Source organism: Otolemur garnettii, unplaced genomic scaffold (assembly GCF_000181295.1).
Source record: "Otolemur garnettii isolate 467f Iridium unplaced genomic scaffold, OtoGar3 scaffold00383, whole genome shotgun sequence".
NCBI lineage: Eukaryota > Metazoa > Chordata > Mammalia > Primates > Galagidae > Otolemur > Otolemur garnettii.
In genome coordinates, this window is record NW_003852778.1 from 172,893 (window position 1) to 183,010 (window position 10,118).

The 10,118-nt window shown below is 43.9% G+C and overlaps 1 pseudogene; it reads left to right on the plus strand.

Moving 5' to 3' along the window:
* The first annotated feature begins 3,556 nt into the window (after nucleotides 1–3,556).
* On the plus strand, nucleotides 3,557–3,700 carry LOC111722792 (annotated as a pseudogene).
* Nucleotides 3,701–10,118: the final 6,418 nt, after the last annotated feature.

The window sequence follows — 10,118 nt, forward strand, 5'->3', positions numbered from 1 at the left end:
CCCAGCACAGGAAACCAAAGCCACTCCGGTTCCGGAAGCTGCCTCCTCCTTTCTGGCTGTGCATTTTGGTTGGACGGTTTCTACTGGAGCATCCCTGATTGGATAGGGCCTCAGGCCCCACCCTCTGATCCTGATTGACAGGGAATACGACCAGACAAGAGGCTGAATGAGGCCAGGCTGCTAACAGTGTCTAGGCTGGAGCTCTGCATACCCGCTCTGGGACTCTGTACTCCCTGGGCATGTATTTAACACGGAATATAAATTATATCCTTTCCATACATTTTATTTTTGTGTACTCTCATACGCGCGCATACACACGCTGCAAATTTGTTTTCCACAAATGGAAACAGCATATTAACAATTATTTTAAAGGTTTTTTTTTTTTTAGTTTTCTTGTAATCTTGTCTTTTCAGAAGGCAAGTTAAGCTTTGAAAAGGGATGCAGTCTTCTAAGAAAGCAATGTCCAACAGAGATAAAATGTGAACCACCTGTGTCATTTCAAATTTCAAAGTAGCCATAAAAAAAAAATAAGTGGGTAAAATTAATTGTAATTTTTTTTCAGACATTGCCTCACTATGTCTCCCTGGGTACTATGCTATGGCGTCACAGCTCACAAAAATCTCAGACCCCTGGGCTTAAACGAGTCTCTTGCCTCAGCCTCCCTAGTAGCTGGGGACTATAGGCACCTGCCACAATGCCCGCTAACTTTTTGTTGTGGTTGTCATTGTTGTTTAGCTGGTCCCAGCCTGGTTAAAACCTCCAGCTGCGGTGTATGTGGCTGGTGCCCTATCCACTGAGCTACAGCCACCAACCTATGTAATTACTTATTTAATCCAATCTATCAAAATACTACTGTTTTGGTATTTGATGAATAAAAATATATTATTGAATTACTTTTTTGGTTATGTGTTTTGAGGAATTGATGGCCAATGTACTCTTTTTTTTTTTTTTTTTTTTTTTGAGATAGAGCCTCAAGCTGTCTCCCTGAGTGTTATGGCATCTCAGCTCACAGCAACCTCCAACTTCCTGGGCTCAAGCGAGTCTCCTGCCTCAGCCTCCCAAGTAGCTGGGACCACAGGAGCCCGCCACAACGCCTGGCTATTTTTGTTGTTGTTGTTGCAGTCGTCATTGTTGTTTGGCAGGCCAGGCTGGATTCGAACCCGCCACCTTGGGTGTATGTGGCTGGCGCCTTAGTCACTTGAGCCACAGGCGCCGAGCAGCCAATGTACTCTTAACCACGTAACAAATAACTCTTAGCTTGATGAAAAAGAGAAGAAAATATCTAATAGAGGACTGGAAAGAAACTAAATTTCATTTAAAGGAGAAATGACGTTTCATTTCATTTACAGGAGAATGTGCAAACAATGTTTAGTAACTATTTTGACAAGGCATCAAGCCTTCAGGTGCTAGTGGCAAATCCTGCTACACCAAATTCCTGGAACTGTGGGAATGAAACTGTGTAATTTGGTCACTTTGGGTAAGCTGGTCTACCCATGACTATGTTTTTTGTTGTTTGTTTTTTGGTTTTTTGAGACAGAGTCTCACTATGTTACCCTCAGTATAGTGCTGTGGCATCACAGCTCACAGCAACCTCCAACTCTTGGGCTTAAGCAATTTTCTTGCCTCAGCATCCAAAGTAGCTGGGACTACAGGCTCCTGCCACAACGCCAAGCTATTGTTTGGTTGTAGTTGTCATTGTTGTTTGGCAAGCCTGGGCCGGGTTCAAACCCACCAGCTCTAGTGTATGTGGCTGGCACACTACCCTCTGAGTGACAGGCGTCGAGCCACATATGCCTATGTATTAATAACCAAGGTTTTCCCTTGTCAAAAGATGTAGCGTTATGATCACTCTCTCTTTATCTCCTACTGCTGAGATACTTTTTTAACTTATTATAATTACAAACATGTTCTCGCTTTTCTATCTTTTTCTCTTCTTGTTTTTTGTTTTGTTTTATCTTTTTTGAGATAGAATCTCACTGTGTCACTCTGGATAGAGTGCCAAGGCATCATGATAGCTTTCATACATTTTAACACTGTCTGCAACGTCTTTCCTCATCAACATTCCTAATAGGTTCCAATTTCTGTATATTCCTAACAAACACTTTTAGTGTTCATTGTATGATGTAATAGTTCATTGTGATTTTTCTTGGCATTTCTCTATAATTAGTACTTTAAGCATTGCTTCAAATGACCATTGGCCATTTATATACTTCTTTGAAAAATGTCAGTGTACTTTTTGTCAATTTTTAAATAAAGATATTTGGGTTTTGCTGTTGTGTTTTGGGAGTTGTCTATATATGTGTAGTATTTATACACCTATATATTCTGAGTATTAACTCCTATCACACATCTAATTTACAAATATTTCCAGCCATTTCTAAGGTAGCATTTTTACTCTAATGTTTTCTTGGATGGGTGAGGATGCTGAAATTTGGTTGCAGTTGTCATTGTTGGTTAGCTGGCCCGGCTGGGTTTGAACCCACCAACTTCATATGTGGCTGGCACTGTAACTAACCACTGTGCTATGGGCACCGAGCATAAATCTGTGTCTTCTAAAATTATGGCTATGAGTTCAAGAACATGGCCCTAGACCTGTCTTTAGTAAGAGAAAATACAAATTAGAAATACCAGAATGGGGGATAGCACTTGTGCCTGAAAGGAGTAGGACGCCAGCCCCATATCTGGAGGTGGCCGGTTCAAACCAGGCCCCGGCCCAAAACTGCAAAAAAAAAGAAATACCAGAATGAACACTCCAATTTGGATATAAAGAAAGAGATTTTGCTCTTTTTTTCCTTTAAAGATTTTAATTTAGGAAATTTTGTGTGTAAGGCCAAGTGGCTTGCCTCTCACCTATAATCCTAGTACTCTAGGAGGCCAAAGTGGGTGATTTGCTGGAGCTCAGCAGTTTGAGACTGGCATGAGCGAACAAAACCATTTCTCTACTAAAAACAATTTATACAACTAGCTGGGTGTTATGGCAGACATCTATGTTTCTAGCTACTTGGGAGCTTGAGGCAAAAAGAATTCTTGTGCCCAGAGTAGGGTGCTGACCCCATATACCAGAGGTGGCAGGTTCATACCCAGCCCAGGCCAAAAACTGAAAAAAAAAAAGAACTCTTGTGCCCAAGAGTTTGAGGTTTTCGTGAGCTTCTACCCAGCATGACACAGTGAGACTCTGTCTCCAAAAGAAAAAAATGTGTAAATTGTATCTCTGCCTTCTTGAAATATGCGTACATAATTTTATCAGATAAATATGCTTTATGCCCTTTTTTTTGAAACCCAGGTCTGTCTTTCTCTAGGACCAAGGAAACTTTCCTTTAGAATATACATAGTTGGGGCAGCACCTGTGGCTCAAAAGGGTAGGGCACCAGCCCCATATGCCGGAGGTGGTGGGTTCAAACCCAGCCCCGCCCCCCCACACGCCAAAAAAAGAATATACATAATTAGGCCAGGAGTAGTGGCTCATGCCTATAATCCTAACCTTCTAGGAGGCCAAAATGGAAGGCTTGCTGGAGATCAGGAGTAGAGACCAGCCTGAACAAAAGTGAGACCTTGTATACTTACCTGGCAGGGGAGATACCATGATCACAAAGGTGGTTTTTCCAGGGCAAGGCTTATCCATTCACTGTAATTTCTCCAAATGTGGGAAACTTGACTGCATAATTTGTGGTAGTGGGGAACTGCGTTTGTTATTTCCCCTGGAAAAAAAAGAGAAAAAGTGAGACCTTGTCTCTACTAAAAATAGAAAAATTATCTAGGCATTGTGGTGGTTGCCTGTAGCCTCAGCTACTTGGGAGGCTGATGCAGGAGGATTGCTTGAGGTAGCTGTGAGTTAGGCTAATACTATGGCACTCTATCCTGGGCAACAGAATGAGATTGTCAAAAAAATTTTTTTTTCTTTAGCATCATATCCAAGTTATGTGAGTGAAGTGGTGATATTAGCACTTTGTTCAGAAATTCCTAGAATAACACAAATAGATGTTGTCTGTTGTGTGCTTTATAGCTCTTATTCTATGAAAGTTTCAAATAAGATTCTGCAGAAAGTATAGTCAGTAATTTTAGCAGAATACTAAAAATCTCCACAAATGTAAGAAAATCTATTGTTATTTAACTTCAAAATTTTGCTTTTATATGAATGCACCTGGAACTTCACCTCCCCTTTCTGCTAGTGTGCATCTGGACAGCACGCTTCTCGCAGAACTGAGTTTTCACCTCCCCTTTCTGCCAGTGTGCATCCAGACTGTGGCATATAAGATGGAACAGTGGCAGTCTGCTCATCTCACTAACATGCACATAGGCTTACTTTATCTTCCCTTCTCCTCTCTGCTAGTGACCACTAAGACAGCACGCCGCTCACAGAGCACCCGAGTTCTCAACCCTCATTTCTGCTAGTGTGCATTCAGACAGCACTCTTCTCCCATAGCCCCGGAGTCCTCAGCTCTTCTTTCCGGAACTGTGCATCCAGTCCATACTTTTCCCAGAGCACCTAAGCCCTCATCTCCCATCTCTGCTAGTGTGCTTCCAGACCCCACTCCTCTTCCAGAACACCAGAGTCTTCACCTCCCCTTTCAACAAGTGTCCATCCAGAAAGCACTCCTCTCCCTGAGCACCCGAGTCTTCAACTCTCCTCTCTGCTAATGTGCATCTAAAACATATTCTTCTGTTCATTTCTCCTATCTGCTAGTGTGCATGCAGACAGCATTCTTGTCCCAATGCACGTGAGTCCTCACTTCTCCTTTCTGCCAGTTTGCATGAATAGAGCTTTCCTCCCTCCATCGCACCCAAGTCCTCACCTGCACTGGGAGAGCAGTGCTGCCTGGATGCACACAGCAGAAAGGACAAGTGAGGAATCGGGTGCAATAGGAGAGGAGTTCTGTCTGGATGCACTCTGGCAGAAAGGGGAAGTAAGGACTCAGGTGTTCTGGGAGAAGTGTGCTGTCTAGATGCACAGTTGCAGAAAGGACTCACACCAGAGTCCTCAACTCTCCTTGCTGCTAGTGTGCTTCCAGACAGCACTTCTCTTCCAAAACACCCGAGCCCTCACCTCCCCTTTCTAACAGTGTGCATCCAGAAAGCACTCTTCTCCCAGTGCACCCATCCTCATCTCTCCTATGTGCTAGTGTGCATCTGGATAGTGCCCCTTAGTTCTCACTTCCCTTGTCTGCTAGTTTGCATGAACAGAGCTCTCCTCCCCCATTGCACTGCTCCAACTTATTTTCAGGAGTATCCCGCTGGGAGAGAAAAGCAGTTTCTGGTCTTCAGTCAAGTTCTTTAAAGCTAACTGTGAATGCCTTTTTCAGAACTACACAATACCTTCTTTCCCAGATGGTTCATCTTGTACTTTCCTGATAAAAACTTCAGTGTGTTTCCAAAGGGTAATCTGTTCCAGAGAATACTCATATTGGTCATACATGTAACTCACTGAGCACTCCTTATGAGGGAACTGAAATACATAGGAGCCCCTCACCAAGATAATCCCCAACCAACTGCATGCATGATCTGAGTGAGAATAGAAGTTTGCCAGCATATGTAACCGGCAGTATGCTCGTTGTAAGAAAACCCGTTTCTTCTAATCAATAAGGCTTACAGAGCTACCCTGCATGGAAGTTTACAACCGCCCCAATATCATGCATGTCAGAAGTTTTAATCTGCACTTTCCTTCTTATAAACACTAGACTGTTTCCAAAGTGCAATCTATTCATGAGAATACTTGCTTTGAATGGCACATGTAACTGTCTAGACACTCATGGTAAGGGAATTTTGAACCACAAGAGTCCTTAAGAAAATAACCCAATGGCCAGTAAATGGAGTGCTGTATGGAAGCACACCAGCAGAAAGGAGAGGTGAGGACTTGGTTGTGATGGAACAGAGTGCTTTCTGGAGGCACACTAACAGAATGGAGAGTTGACAACATGGGTGTTCTGTGAGGGGAGTGATGTCTTGGTGCACACTAGCAGGGGGGGGGGGACAAAGTAAGCCAGTGGGCATTCAACTATGTGCATGTTAGTGAGATGAGCACATTAACACTGCTCCAACTTGTATCTGGCAGTATCCTGCTGGGAGGGAAAAGCAGGTTCTTCTATTTAGTCAAGTTCTTTAGAGCTAACCGTGAATGCCATTTTCAAAATTGCACAATACCTTCTTTCCCAGATGGTTCATCTTGCACTTTTCCTATAAACACTTGAGCATGTTTCCAAAGGGCAATCTGTTCCAGAGAATACTTGTATTGGTCACACACACACTAAGCACTTCTCATGAGGGAACTGAAATACATATAAGCCCCTCACCAAGGTAAGTGAATGTGCCAATTGCCAACCAACTGCGTGCATGATCTCAGTGAAAATACAAGTTTGCCAGCATATGTAACCGGCAGTATGCTCATTGGAGGAATAACTGTTTGTTCTCCTTAACAAGGCTTACAGCGCTGCCCTGGATGGAAGTTTACAACTTCCCCAATACAATGCTTGTCAGAAGTTTTATCTGCACTTTCCTTTTTTTTGAGACAGAGCCTCAAGCTACCCCCATGGGTAGAGTGCCATGGCATCACAGCTCACAGCAACCTCCAACTCCTGGGATCAAACGAGTTTCCTGCCTCAGCCCCAAGTAGCTGGGACCACAGGCACCCCCCACAATGCCTGGCTATTTTTTGGTTGCAGCTATCATTGTTTTGGCAGGCCCGGGCTGGATTCGAACCCGCCACTTTAGGTGTATGTGGCTGGTGCCTTAGCCACTTGAGCCACCAGTGCCGAGTTTGCACTTTCCTTCTTAAAACACTAGACTGTGTTCCCAAAGTGCAATCAATTTATGAGAATACTTGCTTCAATCGCACATGTAACTGTCTCAACAAGTGAGGGAACCTTGACTCACAAGAGTCCCTAAGAAAATAAGCCAATGGCCATTCAACTATGTGCATGTCAGTGAGATGAGCAGATTGCCACTGCTCCTCCTTATATCCGGCAGTATCCCGCTGGGAGGGGAAAGCAGTTTCCGCTCTTCAGTAAGGGTATTAACTGAATACCTTTTTCAAAATGGCACAATACCTTGTTTGTTACACGGTTCATCTGCACTTTCCTTAAAAACACTTCAGCGTGTGTCCAAAGTGCCATCTGTTCTGGAGAATACGCGTATTCTCAGACTCGGGAGTGATAGGGGAGAAATGTCTTCATGCAAACTAGCAGAAAGAAGTGAGGACTCGGGGCATTGGGAGAAGACTGCTGTCCGGATTCACACTAGCAGATAGAAGAGATGAGGACCGGTGTGCAGGGAGAAGAGTATGTTCTAGATGCACACTAGAAGACAGAGGAGTTTAGGACTCGCGTGCTCCGGGAGAGAATTGCTTTCTGGATGCACACTGTTAGAAAGGGGAGGTGAAGGCTGGTGGGTTCCGGAAGAGGAGTGCTGGCTGGAAGCATACTAGCAGAGAGGGGAGGTGAGGATTCAGGTGCTCTGGGACAAGAGTGCTGACTGGGTGCACACTTGCAGAAAGGAGACCTGGGGACTCAGGTGCTATGGGAGATGACTGCTGTTTGGATGCACAAAAGCAGAAAGGAGAGGTGAGGACTCCGGTGCCATGGAACGGAGTGCTGTCTGGAAGCACACTAGCAGAGAGGAGAGTTGAGCACTTGGGTGCTCTGTGAGAGGAGTGCCGTCTAGGATGCACACGGCAGAAAGGACAAGTGAGATGAGCAGATTGACACTGCTCCAGTTTATATCTGGCAGTATCCCACTGGGAGGGAAAAGTAGTTTCTGCTCTTCAGTAAGGCTCTTTAGAGCTAACCACGAAAATGCCTTTTTCAATATTGCACAATACCTTCTTTCCCAGATGGTTCATCTTGCACTTTCCCTATAAACACTTCAGTGTGTTTCCAAAGGGCAATGTGTTCCAGAGAATACTTGTACTGGTCACACATGTAGCTAACTGAGTACTCCTTGTGAGGGAACTAAAATACACATGAGTCCCTCACCGAGGTAAGTGAATGTTCCAATCACCAAACAATGCACACATGATCTCAGTGAGAATAGAAGTTTGTCAATGTATGTAACCAGCAGTATGCTCGTTGGAGAAAAAAGCTGTTTCTTCTCCTCAACACGCCTTACAGAGCTACCCGGGATGGAAGTTTACAACTTCCCTAATACCATGCTTCTCAGAAGTTTTATCTGCACTTTCCTTCTCATAAACACTAGAATGTGTTTCCAAAGTGCAAACTATTCATGAGAATACTTCCTTTGACCACACATGTGACTGTCTCAACACTCATGGTGAGGGAACCTTGACCTACAAGAGTCCCTAAGAAAATAAGCCAATGGCCATTCAACTATGTGCATGTCAGTGAGATGAGCAGATTGCCACTGCTCCACCTTATATCCGGCAGTATCCCGCTAGGAGGGAAAAGCAGTTTCCTCTCTTCAGTAAGGGTATTTAAGTTAACCACCAATGCCTTTTTCAAAATGGCACAGTAATATCTTAGTTCTCACATGGTTCATCTGCACCTTCTTTATAAACACTTTGCCGTGTCGCCAAAGTGCCGTATGTTCTGGAGGTTACCTGTATTGATCACACATGTAAGTCTCTGAACATTCCTGATAAGGGAACATTAATACGTATAAGCCCCTCACCAAGGTAAGTCTTGGTGCCAACAGTCATGCAACTACGTGCATGAACTTAGTGAGATGAGAAGTTTGCCTCCTGCTCCAGCATAGAAGTGGCAGTATGCTTCGTGGACGTAAAAACAGTTTCTTCTACTCAATAACACTTATGGAGCTAACCGTCAAGGATGTTTACCACATCCACAACACCAGTACTTTTATCTCCACTTTCCTTCTTATAAACACCAGAGTAACACAATGTATTCCAGAGAACACTTGTGTTGATCGAACATATTGGAACATTCTTGCTGAGGGAACCTTGATCCACATGACTCCCTAAAAAAAGTATGCTAAAGGCCATTCAACTATGTACATGTTAGTGAGATGAGCTGATTGCCACAGCTCTAGCTGATATCCGGCACTATCCCACTGGGAGGGAAAAGCAGTTTCTTCTCTTCAGTAAGGCTAGAGGAAACCGTGAATGCCTTTTTCAAAAGTGCACAATACATTGTTTCTCAGAATGTCCATATACACTTTTCTTATAAACACCTCAGCATGTTTCCAAAGTGCAATCGGTTCCAGAGAATGCTTGTACTGATGGTGCATGTAACTTCATGTGCACTCCTCATGAGGTAACGTGAATACATATGAGCCACTCACCAAGGTACATCGATGTGCCAGTGGCCATCCAACTACATGCATGATCTCAGTGAGAATAGAATTTTGCCCCTACCCCAGCATATAGAGCTAGCAAGATGCCGCTTGATGAGATTAGAACATTCTTGTCCTCATTAAGCTACCCAAGAAGGAAGTTTCCAAACTTTCACAATACCTTGCTTCCCACAAGTTTCATCTGCACTTTCTTTTTTATAAACACTTTAGTGTGTTTCCAAAGTGTAATCCATTCAGAGAATCCTTGTATTGATCTCACGTGTAACTCACTGAGCACTCGTCCTGAGGGAACGTTAATACATAAGAACCCCTCACCAAGGTAAGTCAATGTGCCACCTGCCATCCAACAATGCTGATCTCAGTGAGAAGAGACGTTTACCCCTGCTCCAGCAGATAACCAGCAGTATGCTTCTTGGAGGGGAAAATAGTTTCTTCTCCTCAATAATGCTTATAGAGTTAGCCAGGACAGAAGTTTACCAACTTCCACAATGCCTTGCATGCCAGAAGTTTATCTGCAAGTTCCTTCTTATAAACAATTCAGCGTGTTTCCACAGTGCGATGTATACCAGAGAGTACTTGTATCGATCGCACATGTAACTCGGAACACTCCTGGTGAGGGACATTAATAAACGTGAACCCTACCAAGGTAAGCCAATGTGCCAAATCATGTAACTATGTACATGAAGTCAGTGCGCCTAAAATTTTGCCCCCTGCTCCATCATATAACCGGCAGTATGCTTTGCTCCTGAGTCCTCGCCTCCCTTTTTTGCCAGGGTGCATCCAGAGAGCTCTCCTTTCCCAGCACACTCAAGTCCACATCTTTCCTTTCTCCTCGTTTGTATGCAGAACACATTCCTCTA